Here is a 14,674-nt window from a genome sequence, read left to right on the forward strand (position 1 = left end):
AACATTTTTTTTGAATCTGGAAATTTCCAGATGAATATCTTCATGATCTTTATCGTGTTCATGCGTTTCCAGTTTTCCTGCGAATTTAGTTACGAAACGCATGTGTTTTCCTACGGATTTTGCCATGAGTTCATGCGTATTACCTGCGGATTTTCAAAAGCCATGCAGCGCGCGTTTTAGGGTTTTATGGTTAAACGATGTCGTTTTGAGGAAGGCGCGCGTTTGGCATTTTAAATGTAGCCATGGTTCGAATCCGGTTGAGGACATTTTCCATTTGCCTTGCATTTTTTCTCCTTTTCTTCATTATTTCATGTTTGGCTTCATGTTTTCATTTCAATTTTTCTCAAACTTCCAAAATTCACCATAAATTGAAAATTCATCCAAATGACCTCTAATTTTTTGCATTATGTTCCTCATTTTATCTAGTTTTTTGTGATTATTAAAATGCAAGGTGTGCTTGGCTGGATATTTTTTGGTGCTAGAATGTTTGAGTACATGTCCACATTTGACCTTGCCTTGGTTATCATGTTGTGAAATGCTGGTCTTTGATCCAATGAATGTGAAATTTTGCATGTTATAACTAGACACATTGCTTGACATTTTGGTGTTGATTTGGTATTTTTATCAATTGTCATTTCTGTTTTATGATTGTTCTAAGTTGGTGGGACAATTTGTGTCACACCTTTGTGAGGTTCAACTTATATGATGAGTTTGCCATGCCAAATGATCTCCAATTGTCCTGATTTTTTGTGTGATGCATGTTATGAATGTTGTGATTGATCATGAATTTTGTTGGAATTATTTGAATCATTTCTGATTTAATTGGGATTTTTCATTCTGGTTGATCACATTTGAGCTTTAAAATTGCCTTGAACTTCAATTGATCATGAAATGCTTTTGGTTAATGATGTTGATGTGAGACCTTTTGGAATGTGTCAAGATGTGATTGAAGTTGATTCATGTTAAATTTCAGCTCCTGTTTCAAATTTTTCTCCATCTTTGACCCTAGGCTTTGACCTAGTGGTTTGTTGCTTATGTTTGAGCTTTGATTTCAGGTTGAACATTCAAGCTTCATAGTTGATGATGCTCCATCATTTGAGTATTGTTGTTTTCTCTTGATTACTAACACTTGTGTGTTTTGTAGGTTGATGCTAACTCATTTGAGTTTGCTTTGTGGCTTGCACATTGTGAATATTGTTTGTCTGTTTGTCATTGCTTGTTGATTGTTTGTCTGTACAGTTGAACTGATTGGTTTAGATGTTTAACAGGTACATAAGTTGCTTTGAGTTCTTTTGAACTTTGCTTGGCTAGCTTGTGGTTTGCATACCACTGAGGTAGAATCTCTTGACTTCATGTAGTCTGGAAGACCTGTCCTGTTATGTGGGCAGGCACCTGTCTGAAGTCCTCCTTAAGAGGCAATGCTTGTGAATGTTTAATTTTGTGCCAAGCAGGAAAAGACCTCTTAGGAGGCAATTGGCAGATAAAAGAGATGTGTAGTCCATCTCCTACTACTCAGTGTGTCATTCACTTTGCTCACACACCTTGTGTTGATGCATTGTGGATAATAACCCAAGATCATGTTGTGTCAGTCACTTGTGGAGAAGAGTTCCTACATTCTGAACTCCCACACTTTCTATTTGAGTCAAGCTCTCCCAGGCCAGGGATAAGAGCTATGAGGCACAACCCTCATCTTTATTTCATCTGCTTCACCCTAACTCTCAATGTTAGGGTTAAGAGCTAAAAATACCCCATTCCAGTTGGCTTGTTTTTACAGCCTAGCCTTGTATGAGCCCAATGCTTGCATATAGTGTGTGTGATTGCCTTATTATGCTTGTTTGCTGTTTATCTACTGTTTCAACTTGTTGCCTGTGCGAGTTAGGATTTGTTTAGATACCTCAACCTAGGACCATTGTGGACTGCATGATAACTATTATGCTCGAGTCAGTCTCCCTTTTAGTTTGTCATTTCCCAGTCTCTGGTTAGGAGAAGTTTCTCCCCTGTTAAGGGGAAATACGTTGCCCTGATCCTCATACCAGATGAGGTACGTAGGCAGGAGATCGTGCGAGATCTTTCCGGGCACCCTTTTTGTTTTCACCCTTTTTCTTTTTGCGTGTGTTTGCTTGACAGTTATTAGGCTCGAGTGCCAGACTCCCTATTAGCTTGTCTGTTTGTTAACCCTTCTTGTGTTTGTTAGGAGATGGATGTAAGACCAGCGATTGGCATTCCATATCCTATTTGTGTTTGTTGTTTGGAGTCGGACGTAAGACCAGCCATTGGAAGCCTGTTCCCATTTGTGTGTTTGCTTTTGACGTCTCAGCGTCTTTGCGTGTGTTTTGTTTCGGCGTGCGTGAGCCGAACTACGGTAGCTCTGATTCTCATTCTAGATGAGATACGTAGGCATAGGATGCGATATCCTAGCGAGCCCGTTCCCCTCTTCTTCCAATCTGTGTCTTATTCCGGTGTGTGTGTGCATTCTTTTGACCAGTTTTGAGCAACCTTATTCTATTTCTTTTGAGCGGGGATCCCGTCGAGTACGACGGACGTGAGGGGTGCTAATACCTTCCCCTTGCGTAACCGACTCCCTTACCCTGTAATCTTCGGTCGTAAGACCATTTCCTTTCCAGGTTTACTTCGAGCGTTTCCTTTCCCTCTTTTGGGATAAATAACGCACGGTGGCGGCTCTGTTTGTTTTGTTTTTCCCGCTGGTTGTTTTTCGCGGATGCGACAGCTGGCGACTCTGCTGGGGACACAAGAAGTTGACCTATTGCTGGTCCATCTTCCCTAAGCGAGTCTTTCCTAGCGCTCTCTAGGATAGTTTAGGTTGCTTGTGCTGTTGTATTTATTGCATTTATGATCATTATGTTGTGTATTTATTTGCATCAATGTTTGCATGCATCATACTATCATTGTGCTGACTCTGTACAGGTTGGTTTCTCTGAGTTTGGGGTGGGTGTTCTGAGTGGGGCTAAAACCCAGGCCCGAGTATACACCTAGGATTAGTGTGGTCTCATGTTGCCTCTCATGTTAGGTCAACATGTTTTTGGCGACGTGACATACCACAAGCCGGACGAGGCTCTTTTGAGGAAACTCTTCCTTTGTGGAGTATCCACTTTGGTTGAGTCACTTCATCTGAGCTGTTGACTTTGGTGACCGATCTTTCCCGGATCTTTGGTTTAGACAATCTTAAGAGAGCTGCAACGGCACACCCGAAAGGGCAAACCCGTTGAGTATCTTTGCCCGATTGTCGAGATCATTATCCGCTTTAGGATGACCTGATTAGAATTCACCTGTGAGGGGAGGGTTGATTCTTACAGATGCATGTCCTGATGGTGACTTTGATGGTGACTAATGGTTCAGTTATTGATCAGAGTTCTATTTATAAGTCGGATTTATGGGTTTATTTCTAAGACGCCGGAGTTCTGTCCGTGGTATTTATCAGTGGGGATCCGTTTATTTTAGGATTCCCTTGGTTGATTCAAAGATTGTTGTGGCTATCAGTGTCTTCTCTGTGGTGATAGTGGTGATGATGATATATCCTTAGGTTCCGTTTATTTCGGAACCTCCCAAGTCGGATTTGTGGTTACACGGTACCTCAGATGGTTGTGATCAGTTCAGAGGCCGTAACTCAGTGCAGTGGATGTTCAGATGACTTGGAGGATGGCACAGTGCATTGCATTCATACATCAGCATCATTCATATTTTGCATTTATCTGCATCTAACACATGTTTATCCATATGCAGGGGACATTCTTGACTGAGATCCTGGTTGAGACACTTCTTTGTTCCAGACATGAGGACCGGTTTGAAAGATGACGTCGTCTACAGTTTCTTCGACCCAGAGATTAGTGTGCTGAGAGATATGATAGCATTGATTACACCTGACCATGTGGGGTTGTTCCGTGAGACTTATGGGGGTATTCTGAAGTTGGTTTTCAGGCTTAATGATACAGATAAGAGTGCCATTCATACTCTTCTCCAGTTCTATGACCCGGGTTTGAGGTGCTTCGTTTTCCCGGATTACCTGTTGGGGCCTTTGATGGAAGATTATGCCAGCATCCTGGGTATGCAGATGCGAGACCAAATTCCATTCTATGCCACTAAGGGGGAGCCTGATGTTGCTGAGATTTCTCGTGCTCTTTATTTGAGCCCGGAGGTGACTAAGGGGGGTTTGAAGGAGAAGGGAAAATTGCCCGGTTTGCATCTGAGTTTCTTGGAGGCTAGAGCCAAGGAGCATGCTGTTGTGGGTAATTGGAAGACGGTTTGTGCTTTGATTGCTGTGAGCATCTATGGAATCATCATGTTCCCCAATCAGAAGAACTTTGTGGATATTAATGCCCTCAGGTTGTTTAGGCAGAGGAACCCTATTCCTACCCTGGTTGGGGATGTTTATTACTCGGTCCACAATCGGAACGAGAAGCGTCGTGGTGGATTGATCCGGTGTTGTGCTCAGTTGTTGTACAAGTGGTTCATGGGGTATTTGCCTTCCAGAGGTGCTTTTGTCGTTCTTGATCCTACTGTCAAGTGGTCATTCAGGGTGATGGGTTTGCGGGCCAAGGACATAGCTTGGACTCACAATGGTATGGCTGGACGGGATTTCATTTACAGTTGTGGGAGTCTTCCTAATGTACCTCTTATTGGAGTTCAAGGGTGCATTAATTATAACCCGGTGCTTCTTAGGAGACAGATGGGGTTTGCTGTGGAGGGTCCTCCTCTCGGACGAGAGATTCAGGAGTCTTTCTACTTCCCAATTGAGGGCAATCATGCAAAGTTGAGGCAAGTGTCTGATGAGTTGCGTGACATTCAGAGGAAGGGGAAGGTTCCTTTTGGCAAGGTTAATAGCAGGTCTTTTCCTCCGTTTGATGATTGGCTTAGGAAGAGGATTGAGCTCACACATCTACCATTTCCTGGAGGTGATCCTTGGTGTCCTGAGATTGAGGGGCCCCGTTCTTCTGTCAGCATGGAAGAGTTCCTTGAGATGAAGAAAGCCAGAGATCAGCTGCAAGCAGAGAAGACTGAATTGGAGATGAGTGTTGCTAGGATTCAGATGGCTAATCAGGAAATTAAAGGGAGAATAGAAGATCAGGATAAGAGACATGCCATTGAGGTGAAGCGCTTTGAGATAGACACCGCTTATTATCAGAAGGTCAACCAAGCTTTAGAGTCGTCTACAAAGGAGAATGACATTACCAAGGAGAAGCTAGCTAGAGCTTTGAGGGATATTGAAGATGAGAAGAGAAGACAGATCCTTGTGAAGAATCAGAGAGATGCCAGAGCCAAAGCCCTTGCCACAGATTGGGAAGTCGAGAAAGCGAAGATTATTGCTGAGAGATATCACTATCTTGCTGAGAGGGATCATTACTTCAGACAGATGAAGATTCACCAGAAGGAGATAGGGAGATTGCAGCAGGAGAACACCGAGCTCAGGTTCGCCGCGAAGTTTACCAAGATGGTTGATGATGCAGAGCCCTCTGAGGGACCTCCTTCAGTGTAGACTTTTGTTATCATTTGTGTTGGATTACCGTCAGGCCTGTTGACGGAATTCACTTGCTTGTATTTTCTTTCTGATTCTGGAGAAGTGTATTTGATTTGTATCAGACTTGGTGTATGATTCTCGCACTTATTATGCACTTTTGGTATACAGTGGTTATTTTCATTCAGTGATTGATCGTTAAGCTTTATTTGCTTTGTCATGCTTCACTCACGTCACATACACATGGTGGGGTGGTATCTTTGCTAAATCATATATCTCTGCCCGAATGGCAAAATCAGATGATGAATGTCAGAATATTGCCGCCGGATTATTATCTGTCTCGATGAAACCAGGATCGAAACACAGAGTGTTCCTCATGTGGATAGACATTGCATTCATGCATAATCATAATAACTTGTCTTCTATTTTGCAGGTGTCAGTTTCTAACGTGCTTGATTGTTTCAGGAATCATTACTCGCGCACGTAGAGTCATTCCTTTGCACACAACACGTCCGCACAGATATTTTACCAGACGCAACACACCCAGGATGATGGATCTACCCAACGCAGATTTTCTCGAGCTGAAGGAGAAAATGAACGAACTGATCAATGTCATGCAAGGGTTTGCCGTGGGGTAAAAAGCACTTGCTGATAAAGTGGAGAAGCTCGAGCAGGCTTCAACTGATAACAGTGGTGTCAATCTAGAGGGTGTCTCTAACCATGGCCTTGGTGGTTCCAGGGATGGAGAAGATCAGGGAAAGAAAACAACTGCTGGTGTAGTGACTAATAATGCTGGTGGTTTTGGTGTTGCCACAGGCGGTGGACCGGGTCCGATGGGCAATAATTTGAAGGACAATCTGTTTCCTCCTTTCTTCGGGGCCGAGGAGGATAGAGAAGAAGATCAGTTCTCCGTACTTAATGAACAGTTTGGGCAATACGGCGTCCAACCACCAAACAAGGAGATTCAGGTGCTGGCGGAGAAAATCAGGGCTCTCGAAAGTTATGCTACTCCAGGGGTTGTCAATATGTCGAATATGGGGCTGGTTGAGGGGATTGTGATCCCGCAAAAGTTTAAAGCGCCTGCATTTGACAAATACAATGGGAGTTCTTGCCCGGAAACTCATCTCCAGGCTTTTGTCCGTAAGATTTCTACTTACACAATGGACCAGAAACTTTGGATGTACTTCTTCCAGGACAGTCTGTCTGGGGGGTCTTTGGAGTGGTACACCAAATTGAAATCTTCGGATATCAAAAGCTGGCAGGATCTTGGAGATGCATTCTTTAAACAATACCAATTTAATGCTGACATGGCTCCTAGCCGTACCCAATTGCAGGGTATGTCTCAGAAGCCTAATGAGGGGTTTAAAGAATACGCACAGAGATGGAGGGAGTTGGCTGCCCGAGTCCAACCTCCGTTGGTGGATAGAGAAATGTCAGATCTGTTCATGGGTACCCTGCAGGGGACCTTTGCTGAAAGAATGGTGGGATGTCCGGTTACCAATTTTGCTGATATTGTGGTGGCTGGAGAAAGAATTGAAAGTTGGTTGAAGCTGGGGAAGATTCAGGGTAGTGCTTCGTCGTCTGGATCGAAGAAACCCTTTGGAAATGGCCAACAAAAGAAGGAGGGTGACACAAGTGCTGTATATGCTCAAAGGGGGCAGAGTAGGGATCGTTACTATCAGCACACTGCTGCGGTAACCATTCCTGCTGATAATCAACAACCGCAACAACCGCAACAGCAACGACAACCATTTCAACAGAGACCGTAGAGGGCCGGGTATCAAGTAAGAGGACGAATGACTGATCGTCAATTTGATAGGCCACCTGTAACCTATTCATTCTTGCTGAAGAAGTTGAAGGACTTGGGGTTGGTCCAGTTGAGAACTTTGGCTCCAATGAGACCCGACCAAAGGCCTCCCAGCTATGACGAGAACGCCAAATGTGAATTTCACTCAGGTGCCCCTGGACACAACGTAGAAAATTGCAAAGCTTTTAAGCATGTGGTCCAGGACTTGGTGGATTCTAAAGCTATCAACTTTGCTCCATCTCCAAATGTGAATGCTAATCCCATGCCCGCGCATGGTCAAATGGGGGTGAATGCAATTTCTGAAGAGGGCAGAATCGGGCTGATGAGTGTAGACCAGTTGAAGACTCCGTTGGCTGAGGTCAAAAGACAATTGTTGAAGAGTGGGGTCTTCCCGGGTTGTGATGACTGTTGTGCTGCATGCACTGTTGCTATCAATGGGTGTGTTTTCTTGAGGGAGGCTGTCCAGAAGATGATGGATGAGGGAGGCCTCAGATTTGAGAAGGTTGATTTGGTGAAGGAAGATGTCTCCACCATAACCATCTATTTTGACCCGGTCGATTTGTCAACGCTGGCAGATGCGGCTCCAGTTACTATCACGGTACCTGGGCCAATTCCTTATGACAAAGATGACGCCGTGCCATGGCATTATGGTGGAGAAATATATTGTAATGGGGAGAAGTTGGAGGATCAGACTGCAGGTGAAACCACCGTTTCAAAGGTGGATAATGCCGGACCCAGTGGTTTCACTCGCAGTGGAAGGTTGTTTGCTCCGGACGCTTTGAGGAATGGGGATGGAGAGAGAGAAAAGAAAGATAAGACCGAGGCTTTAGCCAGGGCACGAGGGAAGCAGGTGGTAAGTGAGGGTACTCCTGGGGTGACACCGGCGCCTGGTGGGTCGGAAAGAGAACTTGATGATGAAGCTGAGAATTTCTGAGAATCATCAAGAAGTCGGAGTACAAACTTGTTGATCATCTGCAGCAGACCCCATCCAAGATTTCAATCTTGTCATTATTGCTGAGCTCCGAGGGGCATAGAGAGGCTTTGCTGAAAATCCTGAAGAGAGCCTATGTTCCTCAGGAGATAACAATTAATCAGTTGGAGACGGTGGTGTCTAACGTCAATGCCAGCCATGGGTTGGGTTTCACTGATATGGATCTGACTGTGGATGGGCGGAATCATAATCGGGCTTTACACATTGCTATGGAATGTAAAGGAGCCGTGCTCTCGCACGTGTTGGTTGATACCGGCTCATCTTTAAATGTGTTGCCAAAGAAAGCCCTGGCGAAGCTGGACTGCGAAGGGTTGATATTGAGGCCCACCGACCTGGTGGTGAGAGCTTTCGACGGTTCTAAGCGGGCAGTGTTTGGGGAAGTGGAGCTCCCTGTGAAGATTGGGCCCGAGGTGTTCAAGTCGGTATTTTATGTCATGGATATTCAGCCGGCATACAGTTGCTTGTTGGGTCGCCCATGGATTCATGCTGCTAGGGCAGTGACTTCGACTTTGCACCAGAAACTGAAGTACATCTGGGACGGGCAGGTCGTCACAGTTTGCGGAGAGGAAGACATCTTCGTCAGCCACTTATCATCGTTCAAATATGTTGAAATGGACGGTGAAATTGTTGAGACACCAAGTCAAGCATTCGAAACCGTCAAGGTGGAGAATGCTCTTTTTGCCAAAGAAGAGGAGAAACCGTCCATTTCTTCGTATAGGCAGGCCGCTGAGGTGGTGAAGAGTGGAGAAGCTCCAGGTTGGGGGAAGATGATGGACATTGCCGCCAAGAAAGACCGATTTGGAGTAGGTTATCAGCCGGGCCGAGGCTCGTCAAGACAAGGCAGAGGACGTCGTACGTCATTCACGTTCACCAGTGCTGGAATGCTGGATCCAGATCACATCTGTATGGTGGGTGAAGAAGCTGACAGTGACTGTGAGATAGATCAATGGATAAAGCCGTGCGTACCAGGGATGGAAGTCCAGAACTGGAAGACCGAAAAGATCATCACTATCACTCTACTTGAAGAGTAATATTTTCTGTTTTTCAATTTTATCTGCATGAAAGCCATACGTTTTGCCCGAAACGTAATGGTTCATTGTAAGGGCCACCTCATGTTTCATTTTGCAATTTTTTGCATCATAAATAAAAGGATGTTTTTCATTAAAAGCGGTGTTCCCTGTTTTTCATTTATTTTTGCAGTTTAAAAACAAAAATAAAAATGGCGATGTTTATTTTCATTTTCTTTTCAATTTGTCTCGCGCCGTTTCTAAAGCAATGCATGAATCAACATTCATGCAGATGCGATATTTCGCCGGATCTCATTGATAACAATCCTGTTACACCCTCATATGATTTCGACAATCTGATCTATCATGCCGAAGAAGAAGGCGAAGAAGATTGTGAACCGCCGGAGGAATTAGCTAGGTTGTTGAAACAAGAGGAGAAGGTGATTCAGCCGCACGAGGAGCAAGTTGAGGTTGTGAATCTGGGTACCGAGGAGGTCAGAAAGGAACTGAAAATCGGGGCCGCTTTGGAGGAAAGTGTTAAGAGCAGAATGGTAGCCTTGTTGAAGGAGTATGTTGATATCTTCGCCTGGTCTTATCAAGATATGCCAGGGTTGGATACCGATATTGTTGTGCACAAGCTACCGTTGAGAGCAGATTGTCCTCCAGTAAAGCAGAAGTTGCGCAGAACTCGACTTGAGATGGCCATGAAGATTAAAGAGGAAGTGTAGAAGTAGTTGGATGTTGGGTTCCTCGCCGTCACTAATTATCCGCCTTGGGTCGCGAACATTCTGGCGGTGCCGAAGAAGGATGGGAAGGTGAGAATGTGTGTGGACTACCGGGATTTGAACAGAGCTAGCCCGAAGGATGATTTCCCGTTACCTCACATTGATGTGTTGGTAGACAATACAGCTCAATTCTCGGTGTTTTCCTTCATGGATGGCTTTTCTAGCTATAATCAAATCAAAATGTCGCCAGATGATATGGAGAAAACAACGTTCATCACACCATGGGGGACTTTTTGTTATAAGGTGATGCCGTTTGGTCTCAAGAACGCCGGTGCTACTTATCAGAGAGCCATGGTGACTTTGTTTCATGATATGATTCATCATGAAATTGAATGCTATGTTGATGACATGATAGCAAAGTCCCAGACCGAAGAGGGGCATTTGGTAGATCTGGCCAAGTTGTTTGACCGGCTGAGACAGTTCAGACTGAGGTTGAATCCGAATAAGTGCACTTTCGGGGTGCGGTCCGGTAAATTGCTGGGGTTCATTGTAAGTGAAAGAGGAATCGAGGTTGATCCTGCTAAAGTAAAAGCAATACAAGAAATGCCTGAGCCGAGGACAGAAAAAGAGGTTCGTGGTTTTTTAGGTAGATTGAACTACATTTCACGGTTCATATCTCATCTAACTGCCACGTGCGAACCAATATTCAAGTTATTGAGAAAAGATCAAACGGTCAGGTGGAATAATGATTGCCAAGTGGCATTTGAAAAGATAAAAGAGTATTTGCAGGAGCCTCCGATTCTGATGCCTCCTGTGGAGGGACGACCGTTAATCCTGTACTTGACAGTCCTCGAGGGGTCTATGGGGTGTGTATTGGGGCAGCATGACGAGTCTGGTCGAAAAGAGCATGCCATATACTACCTTAGCAAAAAGTTTACCGACTGTGAAACAAGATATTCACTGCTCGAGAAAACTTGCTGTGCTTTGGTCTAGGCTGCTCGCCGACTAAGACAGTATATGCTGGTTCATACCACTTTGTTGATTTCCAAGATGGATCCAATCAAGTATATTTTTGAGAAGCCAGCATTGACCGGACAGGTTGTGAGGTGGCAAATGATTTTGACCAAATATGATATTCAGTATACCTCTCAGAAGGCGGTCAAGGGGAGTGTATTGTCTGATTACCTCGCCCAGCAACCAATTGAGGATTATCAACCGATGAAGTTTGTATTCCCTGATGAGGACATCATGTTTCTCAAATTGAAAGATTGTGAGGAACCGATCCCGGAGGAGGGGCCTGACCCTGAATCCGAATGGATTCTGATGTTTGATGGGGCCGTTAACGTGAATGGTAGCGGAGTTGGTGCTGTTTTGGTTACGCCGAAAGGATCCCATATTCCTTTTGCTGCCCGGCTAACATTTGAGTGCACCAACAATGTGGCTGAATACGAAGCTTGCATATTGGGGATTGAAGAGGCGATTGATTTGAGAATCAAGAACCTTGTTATATATAGAGATTCAGCTTTGGTTGTGAATCAGGTTAACGGGAAATGGTATACGCATCAGTCTCATTTAGTTCCATACCGGGATTATACGAGGAGATTGTTGACGTTTTTCACCAAGGTGGAATTGCATCATGTGCCGAGAGAAGAGAACCCTTTAGCAGATGCTTTGGCTACTCTGGCTGCCTTGATAAAGGTGCAGTGGTGGAATCAGTTCCCAAGTGTTGAGGTGGGACGTCTGGATAGACCGGCTTATGTGTTTGCTGTTGACACAGCGCCTGACGATGAGAAGCCGTGGTATTACGATATCAAGCGCTATCTGGAGACCCAAGAATATCCTGAGGGAGCATCCAAGAAGGACCGAAAGACTCTGAGGAGGTTGGCCATGGTGTTCTACTTGAATAAGGATGGGGTTTTGTACAAGCGGAATTTTGATTGGGTTTTGCTCAGATGTGTTGATGATAAAGAAGCAAGCCAATTGATGAAAGAGGTTCACGAAGGGTCGTTCGGTACCCATGCCAGTGGGAATGCAATGGTGAAGAAGCTGTTAAGAGCTGGGTATTATTGGATGACATTGGAGGCCCAATGTTTCAATTTCGTGCGGAAGTGTCATAAATGCCAGATTTATGCCGACAAGGTGCACGTGCCTCCAAATCCGTTGAGCTTGATGTCGTCTCCGTGGCCGTTTGCTATGTGGGGCATTGATATGATTGGGAAGATTGAGCCTACAGCTTCGAATGGGCACCGGTTCATATTAGTGGCTATTGATTACTTCACCAAGTGGGTGGAAGCAGCCTCTTATGCAAACGTGACAAAGCAGGTCGTTGCCAGATTTCTGAAGAGAGACATCATTTGCAGATATGGGGTTCCCGAGAGAATCATTACTGATAATGGTTCTAATTTGAATAACAAGATGATGGCAGAACTGTGCCGGGAATTCAAGATTGAGCATCACAATTCTTCTCCCTATCGTCCGAAGATGAATGGGGCGGTTGAGGCAGCCAATAAGAATATAAAGAAGATTGTGCAGAAGATGGTTGTGACCTATAAAGATTGGCACGAGATGTTGCCATTCGCATTGCATGGGTATCGAACCTCGGTGCGCACATCTACTGGGGCAACTCCATTCTCGCTTGTGTATGGGATGGAAGTTGTGCTACCGGTGGAGGTTCAGATTCCTTCGCTGAGAGTCCTGATGGATGTGAAGTTGCAAGAGGCTGAATGGGTAAGAACTCGGTACGAAGAGTTGAGTCTGATTGAGGAAAAGAGGCTGACGGCCATTTGTCATGGGCAGTTGTACCAGCAAAGGATGAAGCGTGCTTTTGACCGAAAGGTGCGACCTCGTGTGTATCATGTGGGAGATCTAGTGCTGAAAAGGATCCTTCCTCCTCAAAACGATCGAAGGGGCAAATGGACACCCAATTATGAAGGTCCATTCGTGGTCAAGAAGGTTTTCTCTGGTGGAGCCTTGTTGCTGACGACCATGGATGGCGAGGATTTTCCATCCCCTGTGAATACGGACGCAGTTAAAAAATACTTCGTATAAAGAGACCCGCTGGACGAAAAGAATAAAATAGTCCAGGCAAAAATGGGCATCCCGGCGAACCAAAAAAATGAAATGAAAAGGTTCGGGCAAAATTAGGGATAAAAGGAAAAACTGTACACCCGGCAACTCGAAAACCTGAAAAGGCGACTTGGGCAAAAAAGGGTATCCCGGTGGACTGAAAACCCGAAAGGGCGGTCCAGGCAAAAGAGGGATTGAAACGAACAACTGCGTCTAGCATGATCGTTTACTTTGGTTAAGACACCAGAATAATCCCCGACAGGGATCGGTCTGAAGCGTCTTGTTCAGAAGGCAGAAAGTGCGGGGAGTCTGAGGACATAAGGGGTGTAACTGAGTTGGAACTCGATGAGATCACGGTTTCACATTGCCATTAGGATAGATTTTTCCTTTTGTGCGCAATTACCTCTTTTCAGGAATTGCTTCCTTTGTATTGCTCATTCACGAGCCACACTTTTTCAATCAATAAAATGCATATTCAGTCAAATAATTTTGTTTTTATTTTCATTACCGCTTTGATTGCAAAAACATCTGTTTATTTTGATAAAGACTCTTCGCATTTTAAGACATACAGGTCCCTTCCAACGCATGTTTATAAGATTGAAAATTTGAAATCTTATTCGGAAGGTTAAGTGACCCAAGTGTTGAAATCTTGGCACGCCTGGGGCACGTTTTTGTCTAACGATCTCTATTGTAGGTACTGTTGTAGCGGTGTATTCGTCGCTATATGATTTATTGATTAAACCATAAGCAATGTATACAATGAATCAAGTCGCCACCGCACTTTTATTTATCCAAAGGACTGGCTAAAAAGCGAACAAAAGCCTAAGAAGTTTTACACATAGAAAACTAATGAAAAGATCAGAGATCGGGGTAAGGGGTAAATTACGCAATGGGAAGGTGTTAGGCACCCATCACGTCCTAGATACTCCTAGGGAGCCCTTTTCACACTTGTTGTATAAAAAATGTTTATTTGTTTATGACATATTGTGCAAACATGAATGGGAAGATGAGAAAAGAATGTACAAGTTAATTATTTTTGTGTTCAAACGGATGAACCCGTTGCCTACGTACCTTCCATCAAAGGTAAGGATCAAAACGCCGTAGTTCGGCTAAAAGATTTCCAAAAATTAGTGAGTTCAATTTTAAAACACAAGCACTAAGGTTTTTCATTACCAATGGGAGAAAACTCAACCAACATCAACAATCCACCATGCGAGGATGGCTTCAACATACTAGTGAGGGGTTAACCCTATAATAAGTATGGAAGACTTACAATCAACTCACTAAGGATAAGGTAAGATTTACATCAACCACTATGGTAATTGAAACCTATGGCTAATGTATGAAAACATATTAACAATGGACAAAGCCAAAACAATTGAATGGGTGAAGTTAATTGATTATGATTATTCACAAAATATGGTCAAGGTATGATTAGAGTTCAATTCAAAGAAGTGTTATGAAAAGTGAAGTTGGAAAAATCAAGGACTTAAGGTCCAAGTTTCTAATTTGAAAAGAGGTGAGAATGTTTGCACAACATGTCAAAAGTTCTTAAAAGTCAACAAGTGAAAAGAGATTTTGAAACAAAAAGGGTGTGGATGAACAATG

Source organism: Lathyrus oleraceus, chromosome 5, assembly GCF_024323335.1.
Source record: "Lathyrus oleraceus cultivar Zhongwan6 chromosome 5, CAAS_Psat_ZW6_1.0, whole genome shotgun sequence".
Taxonomy (NCBI): Eukaryota; Viridiplantae; Streptophyta; class Magnoliopsida; order Fabales; family Fabaceae; genus Lathyrus; species Lathyrus oleraceus.